Genomic DNA, 9,190 nt, shown 5'->3' with positions numbered 1-9,190 from the left:
GAAAAATTTGAAACATGTTAATACGATGATTTCTTGAGGTATGCTGACTAAATTCTTTCAGTGAGAAATTGTTCTGTGACCATACAAGTCACCCATATGACAGTGTTGGGCGTACAATCCTATAATAAATTCAATAAATGAATTTGGTTTTAAGGCCTCAAGTTTTCCAAAAGTTCATCTGCATTGCTCGAAGGTTAAAGATGTTTTATCGACTTTGTAGTAAATGCGAGGAGACCCATTTAGTTTGATATCCAATACAACTTAAATTTATTTGATCTGATCCGCTCACAGTAACTAAGAGTCAAAGAATTTGCCATTAAAGTTTTGTATGGATAAATCGATAATTTAATTTGTCGACATCATTGTCCGATAGCTGTTAATGTAGATGGGTTAAGGTTCAAGAGAATTTGGCCCGGCCTGCGTGGGAATATAGTCCTTAAAGATGTGTGTGTGTGAAAGGGTGGGGGTGCATGTGCTGAGCTTTGCGCCCTCTAGTTAGTGAGACCTTTCTTGGGTTGTTTGTTGTGTTGTCTATTGGACGGCTAAAACCGATCACGGTCCTTCTCACTTCTTGAGTTGTTGAATGGGAGAATCACCCGATTTATTTGATGGTCATTGTTCTGATTATGCACTAGATATGGGATACTTAAGGAGTTGGAGCGGCTTTAAGTGTAGAGAGAGTGTTCAGTACATGCACTCGGGTTCGGTAGATTAGGGGAAGGAGTTTAGAGTTGGGTAGTGACCTAGGGACGCGTTCGGGAGTGGTTCAGTTCTGGATTCATATTTTTTCTCCCAGCAGCGGTTTGAGCGGGGATTCTTTTGGTTTGGGATTCGTGTTTGAAATCCGGGTATTGGACGTTACTGGACAGGGTTGTGTTTCCCAATCTGTCTGGTCTGAGTGTCTGTCCTTCTCTGTGTGTTTGAAGCACGGTTCTGGAAATGTTTTGGATTGGACGCCGGTGTATTCCAATTTAGATTTAGAACAGGGCAGTATTGACAGCTATGCTAGGGATGTGGTCGTTCCAGTTCTGGTTCCACATTGGAATGCCTGTGTGGGGTAGGGCGCTGCAGACATGTACTGGGTTCGTTGTTTTAGTTTCGGACTGGAACCGGTTTGGTTGCGCTATAGTTTCTTAAATTATTTCATTTAATCGATTGAGAGGTGCTTGACCTGGTGCTTGTGTGCCTGGTTTCATTGGTGCATCTTTTATGTTTTGATTGGAAAGTGAGATTTCGTGTTTCGTGGAGGAGCTGGGTGTTTCCTTTGGCGAGTGTGAGCTTACTCGTTGCACTCCTCCGTGTGGGGCTGCTCGGTTTGAGTAAGTTTTCTGAGCAGATTATTACTGGATGGATCGGCTGAGTGTTATAATTGATTGATTTAACTGGTAGACTGGTTTGAACGTGCAGCGGAAGACATGGTGTTGTGCCTTGTTTTGGAGTTTTGATGCTGATGAGTGTTCTTTGGTGGGTTATGTTTTGGTGGGGAGGGTTGTGACTTGTGCGAGTGGGTGAGTGGGCTGGAGCGTGAGTTGTGATGGATTGGAATTCAATCGCGAACTGTATTGCATGCTCTTGAAGGGGCTGCATTTTTTGTGTCACCGTGGTCGTGTCCTATGCACGGCCCTTTATTTTTTTCGTTTCAGGTGTTTCAGCGTCGATACCTGACACATTGGGTTTATGGATGTCAGGCCATTGTGTAAGGGTGCTGAGTGCAAGAGTGTAATGGTCATTTCCGCAATTGTATTGGGCATTGCCAGTCATGGAGTCGTGGTTTGGAGGAGTGGGAGGGACACGGTTGCGCCATTGGGTGGATTAAGAGGTTATATCCATTTGGATTTAAAAACATTCGCGATTTTTCAATTCATCATTGTTATATTATTCTTTATACTATGTTACATGTATTGTAGTATATGCACAGACTAACAGACATAACACTATGAGAGAATTCCCTTAAAAAATATCGTTCCGACAATTTTCCCAGAACACTAGCTCCACCTTTTATTAGCGGTCCCAAACACTCATTTGCGGGTGGGTTACCCCTCAGACTTGGGAACAATTTTTCACTAGTGGTCTATCCCACATATGCTTGTTCATATGTCAGTGGCGCCATAATTTCAAAAGCGGCCACAGTCCCAACTACGAGTATATTTAAAATGACCGTTAAAGTGGGCGAAGCATTATTTTAGAGTGTTATGTCTGTTAGTCTGTGGTATATGGTCATAGGTTTCTGTAGTAATTTTGTAGCTTGCGAACTGACAGTGATATAGCTGTTCCCATGGATCACCTTATTTTAAACCTCATGTGCGGGGACCATGATAAAGCCAGAACGGCTTATCTTTAATGGGAAAACTGATATGAATTTCATATAGCCATAATTATCGAAAGTGGTAAAACTGGTTCTGGACCAACGAAGTCAGTCGCAGCGTCTGCTGTTGCCAATTCGTCCGCTCATTCATTTTCAGTAATACCGGAATGACCAGGTACCCATAGAAGATAGGCAGCATTTGAAATGCTAAGTTCTTCGACATGAGTTCGACATGTGCTTAATAATTTGAGTCAAACAAGTACGGTATTCCACCAAGGTGTTCCTCTAGAAGCATAACTCGAAGCGGGCAATCCTCTTGGAATGCTGCTACTATGAGTGTGTTTATTTTATCCACGACCTCATCCGAGTCACGTGGAAGTTAGCCCTGGAACCTAGTCGCCAAGCCCTCATCGTAGAGGGCCCAGTTCGTAGATATGGGATTACGATATGTGACGATATCTAGCGAATGATCAAAGACGAGGAACTTATGATCCGATACCGACGGTTCAAGCTCGCTCGGTTCAAGCCAGTTTGCCAACTCATACGTAATACTGTCGGAGCAGAGTTACATCTAACACCTCTTCTCTGCCAGATAGTGCAAATGTTGGGCGGTTTCCTGCATTAAGTCTCGACAAACATGTCAAATGGTCCTAAGTGCAAATGAGAGCCTCTCTTTACTTTCTCTTTGAATTCTTACGGCGTCAGCATAAAACTTTTCAATATTGTTTCAGGATATATCGAAAAACGCTGATTTCGACTAGCATATTATGCTGAGAGTTAATGAACATACGTATAAACTGACGAGTTCTTAGCGAAAGAGAAAGTAAACAAAGAGAAACTGTCATTTTCACTTAAGACCATTTGACATGTTTGGCTAGAAGAATGTGCAGATTTGTACTACCTAAGCATTCCATTAATTCGATGCCTCTCAAATATGTGAGCTGCCCCAAATTATGAGACGGGCATTTGCATCACTGCCGGTTATAAGGGGAAACCCATTCCTGCCTCAGTATAATACAACCCTTTTGAAATCATCAGAAGGTGATGGTTCGTTATGTGGCAAATATGTCGAACAATAGACGTATTTCTTGTTTATGTTATCAAGTCATATTGACTGTGACAGCACAAATATCGCGAGTTGTAAGATCGGATATAAGACATGCGACAATAGCACTATTCGCGAGAATACATGCACGAGGCATTTCACGTGGATTTGTCATGCCATTTTTGTTGAAAGCTACGAAGACGGTGTTAAATAGCTTTCCTACATAAAATTTTCCTTTAAAGAAATACGGCTCTTGAACCAAAGCTATAGAAGCTTTTGTTCCTGCATAAGGCGGGATAAATTCATAGTTGCTGTACGTTTATGCTGAAGATTAATTTGTGTTGCTCTAACCATACTTGATCACAGCACTATACATTTCATCATCAGCGTTTGTGGCTTATAATCGTCTATAGCAAACCCCGCAATGTATATTAGGGACATGACCACCATTTGCTCTCCACGATTTGCGAAGAAACAAACTTCCACTGCATCAGAGACTCGCTTAACACGGTAAGCTTAAGACTTACGACACTCCGTGCGCGACTGGCATATTTTAGTCTTCCCAGCCATTCAGTCCTCGGCACGGGGAAACAACTTGACATGAGGGGCCCTATTCTCACAGTCACGTCACTTAGTGAATATAAGGAAATTTTCTTCTAGTCACTAGGTGACGTGACTGTGAGAATAGTCCGAGGGCTCCTGTTTTAAGTCGCCTCATACGACATGGGAGCAAAAACACAGTGGATCAATTCTTGGTTGAGAAAATTCAACCCGCTGGGTGCAACACGGCCTCTAGGTGGATTTGTCCAGAGAAAGATAATAGACTGTTATCAACCTCCTAGTGGACCCCAGCCGGCGAAATATATAACACGGCTCAGTTAAGCTTACGAATAATATAAAAAAGTAACAAGTCATGAAATGATAGTTTGGATATAAGATAGAGTGCAACAGATAAAAGTGGACTACCCGAATTTCTTTGAGTACTTGAGACATCTATGTCAAGCCATGCATATAATAACCATATTTTGACGTGAGTTTACTCTTCCTAACTATTTGGAGGTTACTTGGTTACATTAATGCAATTTCTCATCATATCAAATCAGATAAATATGTTTCCAATATCATTTTTCGAAATGCAAAGTAGATTTGGCCCATTCAGGCCACATTTAGTTGACATGGCATGTATATGCATAAAACGGCGCTTGCAGACAGAAGGGGCCCCTTCAGTAACGGCACTCTTTGCGCAGTGAAGTTTTTCTACGAGTTATGCAAGTCTTGATGACTTATTCTGATTTTTGTTTTATTTTCTCTTAATTAGAGTAAGAGCTTATTTTAACCCTATTAGAAAGGTACAGCACTACTTAATCAATTACTCGGTCTACAATCGATGGAATACATATAAATAGGCATCAACATCTTTGCTTCGTTCTAAAGACCCAACAAAATAATAAAACTCTCGACAAACATATGATTACGGCCTAAAAGCCAACTGTCAAAATCCACTTTGAATGGAAATTCCGGACAAACCGTTATGCGCCAATCACAGAAGTTTATAGTAACCGAAAGAGAAACGTTTCCTCTTTCATAAACTGTTGTGAACTGTGTTCGGCTAATAACGGTTTGTCCGGAATTTCCATTCAAAGTGGATTTTGACAGTTGGCTTTTAGGCCGTAATCATATGTTTGTCGAGAACTGATCTAACAAAGGCGAAAAACCCGCGCTTGAATGCAAGGAAAACTCGAAGCGAGTGCCGCACTACCATTTGAGCCATTGGTTTGGGCAAAGATGGCAGGCGCTGATCAAACCAACGCGTTCAAACGCGTAGGGTGTTATAGAAACAGAGTGAAAATAGTCTCCTTACCCTATACTTGTATCCTATAATCCGCCATTGTGAATTTTGCAACTCGGATCTTTCATTCATCAATAACGAAAATATATATATTTTTGTTTATTTGGATTTCAAGACTATTTAATTACATATACTTGTTTTCTTTGTTCAATATTTTCAAATCTTATTTACTTTTTTACTGGATATTGATTTATCGTTATTGTTTTAGAACAATCTGGTTTTCCACCAAATCTGTTATGCTATCATGAAAAACCTGTTTTAATCCACCTAGCGGTGCAATTGTGCCTTTCTCATTTCTCTAAACTATGGCACGGAGGCTTTTTATGTTCAACATAATCGTGGAAATGTCCATTACATTCTTAGTACACTTTGCACTTATACACAATGGCATGCCAGCCACGAACTTGATGAGCTACGTGTCGACGGTGAAACACTTGAAACAAAAAAATATCATACTCCATTAGCCTAATCAGCATTAGATCAATGTTATCTGCTTGCTAACTCATTTTGTCATGCGGGGCTGGGTATGTGAAGAGGGCGAAAGTCCCATGAACGAACGACTCCCCAGCTTAAATTGGTATGCTTTGTGATATAGTGGTGGTTTAAAGATGATGGGGTTGAAAGGGAGGAGTATGAGGGCTGGATGGGGTGGTGGTCTGAGGGGTGATTTAAGGAGATTTTTAAAGGAGGGGCGCGAACAGTAGATGGGGGGTGTAACCCCTCTCCGAAAAACCATCAACTACGCCCCTGTTAAAATCCAGAAACCCTAAACGAGTCGAAAAAAAAAATTAGGCCGGGATTAGGTTGACGTTTTTCAGAGTGATTGCATAACCTTTCTATATGAGAAAGGCAAAAATGTGCCAAAATCCAAAAAAGTGAATCGTAGTCAAATTTTTTTTTCGAGTTTGCATCAAATCTCGACGTTTCATGCACCTTGAACACATTTAGCATCAAAAATTAAAATTCTATTTTTAATTTTTCCTATAGTTTATATGAGAAATTTCTGTGTGACCGCACTCTGAAACCCGTAATTCCGGAACCAGAATTCCGATCGATCCAAAATTCAATAGCAGCCGATGGGAAGGTTGCACCTTTCATTTGAGACTAAGTTTGGGCAAATCGGTCCAGCCATCTCTGAGAAAAATGAGTGACATTATTTGACACATACGCACATACATACACACACACATACACACACATACACACACATACACACACATACATACATACACACACACATACAGACTTTTTCCGATCTCGACGAACTGAGTCGAATGGGATATGACACTCGGCCCTCCGGGCCGGGATTAGGTTGACGTTTTTCAGAGTGATTGCATAACCTTTCTATATGAGAAAGGCAAAAATGTGCCAAAATCCAAAAAAGTGAATCGTAGTCAAATTTTTTTTTCGAGTTTGCATCAAATCTCGACGTTTCATGCACCTTGAACACATTTAGCATCAAAAATAAAAATTCTATTTTTAATTTTTCCTATAGCTTATATGAGAAATTTCTGTGTGACCGCACTCTGAAACCCGTAATTCCGGAACCAGAATTCCGATCGATCCAAAATTCAATAGCAGCCGATGGGAAGGTTGCACCTTTCATTTGAGACTAAGTTTGGGCAAATTGGTCAAGCCATCTCTGAGAAAAATGAGTGACATTATTTGACACATACGCACATACATACACACACACATACACACACACATACACACACATACACACACACACATACATACATACACACACACATACAGACTTTTTCCGATCTCGACGAACTGAGTCGAATGGGATATGACACTCGGCCCTCCGGGCCGGGATTAGGTTGACGTTTTTCAGAGTGATTGCATAACCTTTCTATATGAGAAAGGCAAAAATCATTCAATTCATTCGTACATCCAAACATCTGAGCCTCCTACGCTCACACACAAGTATAGTGCTTATCGACCTATGTTCTGCTAGTAATAACATCCTCATTTGTAATGGATGTAACACCCAGTATATTCGTCCAATTTCGGCAATGCTAATTTACAATCATTGGTTATACGCTTACGCTACATTACAACATGGAGTAATAGAACATATCTTGTGCTTAATGAAACGTTAGATTAAAGCTGTCCTTAGACGAGCGATGTGTCTAATTACGCGTCCAGCTAGTTGCTCACATTCGACAACAACGATGCGTTGACGTACACTGCATACGAGATTAGTTACATGCAGTTAAATGAAGGCATTCACACACAACATCAACGGCATGGGACGTTTTGACGTACGGTACGTGTGAACGAACACAAGAGCAACGCATCTAACTTATCCTGACGGAACGGTGACGTTCCGTTGACGGAAACTGATGTATCGTCTGAATCGTCCTTTAGAACAGCTGCCTGTGTGCAGCTCAATTGAGATTCAATGAAGCACCAGTTACACAGCCGCTATAAGCATAACTGTCCCATGTGCTATGAGATTTCCTATACACATGGGACAGTTATGCGTATAGCAGCAGTACAGGTTCCACCATTAATCGTCCAGGATGCACATAGCGTTATGTTAAATATAATCAATGATTGTATTGCACCGCAAGAAAAACAAACAATCTAAACGTTGTTACATGTGCATTGTATGGGGCACTTCCACGATAAATACTGGGACTATCCTGCACCAGTTGTTTTTCCCTACTGATGCTCTAGCCAGTAGGTGTCATAACAGTCCTTGGTGATGAAATCGATGCTGCTGTTCCGTTATATCGTGCCTTATCTTTCATCACTACTTAACTGCACTTTTAAGCCAATTCGGTTTAGGTCTGGGATGCTGCTTTTCCATTTACTGCCCAACGAATGGAGCGTACTAAATGCATTAAATCAACGTGTCCACCTGTAATAAAATACAAAGTAAGTAAATAGTAATATAACTACATACCTTAAGACAGAATTACCACGACTTAATCCAACACCTAGCACCGTCAACTGTGTCTTGTGTACACATCGTCAAAGTCACGTCATCGTTCCGCTAGGATAAGTTGAATGCGTTTCTCTTTTAACCATTTACAGGTTCCGTACCTTGAAACATTCGTGCCGTTGATGTTGTGTGAATACATCCATTTAACTGCATGTAACTAATGTTGACGTTCCTTTGACTTTGACAGAAGCCTGACGTATCGTGTAAATCGTACTTAAATTAGAAAATACAACCTCCGGTTGTCACGGCATGATTTCTTACTGTATGTGTAGTTGTTGACGGTTGTTAGTGATTAGTTCGATAGAGTTTGGGTCAAATATCTAAGAAAAAGAGCGTTTTATTAATGTTTTTCATATCCATAAAAACTTACGTTACCTTTTTCCTTCACGAAATAATTAAAACAATTTTTTTGATTCCACTTAAAATTTTTTACTACCCGAAAATTATGATGTTGACAAATAATTGACGGAGCAAAAGCTATGTTCGAATTTCGAACTTGCTACAGTCCAAGCTGAGTAAAGTAAAGTTTTATTCATACCAATTTGAGCAAATGCTACGAGAGTTTACTTTGCTCAGAATCGAGCTGAGCAAACTTGTCTTGAGCAAATGCTCATTTTTATTCATACGGCTTATTGTGACATATGGGGGAAGGAGAATAAGCTAGATCGTTACGTAACATGTTTTAACTGAACAAAAAAAAATTCAAAGAATTTGTTACGTAATGGGGGAGGGGGATAGAGAAATTTGTGACAATTTGTTACATGGGGGGAGGGGGAGTCAATTTTGGGCAATTTCCGCATTATGTAATTTATGAATGGTCCCTTAGGAACCAGTCATGCACCCCTTTTCTGAAGTAGTGCAAGACTGCCTCCAAAGAAACAGCTAACAGGATCCACATGTCCCGCATCTACGCGAATCTATCTATCCCCTTGCAAGTAGAAGCACATTTCTACCAACCAGCAAAAACAGACTTCCGTACCAATGAGAAAGGAGCATGCCAGTCGAAGGCCACAGGCCCAAGTCCATCGCGTACAG

At 40.7% G+C, this 9,190-nt stretch overlaps 1 long non-coding RNA gene across 1 annotated transcript; it reads right to left on the bottom strand.

Moving 5' to 3' along the window:
- Nucleotides 1-7,078: 7,078 nt before the first annotated feature.
- Nucleotides 7,079-8,712, bottom strand: LOC131681547 (uncharacterized). Its single transcript, XR_009303953.1, has 3 exons — nt 8,531-8,712; nt 8,133-8,475; nt 7,079-8,071 (listed from the first exon to the last, which is right to left on the bottom strand). It is a non-coding gene; the product is annotated as an uncharacterized LOC131681547 (long non-coding RNA).
- Between the last annotated feature and the right edge of the window lie 478 nt (nt 8,713-9,190).

Source organism: Topomyia yanbarensis, chromosome 2, assembly GCF_030247195.1.
Source record: "Topomyia yanbarensis strain Yona2022 chromosome 2, ASM3024719v1, whole genome shotgun sequence".
Taxonomy (NCBI): Eukaryota; Metazoa; Arthropoda; class Insecta; order Diptera; family Culicidae; genus Topomyia; species Topomyia yanbarensis.
The sequence above is the reverse complement of the archived record's forward strand: the minus strand, read 5'-3'. Positions and strand labels throughout refer to the sequence as shown.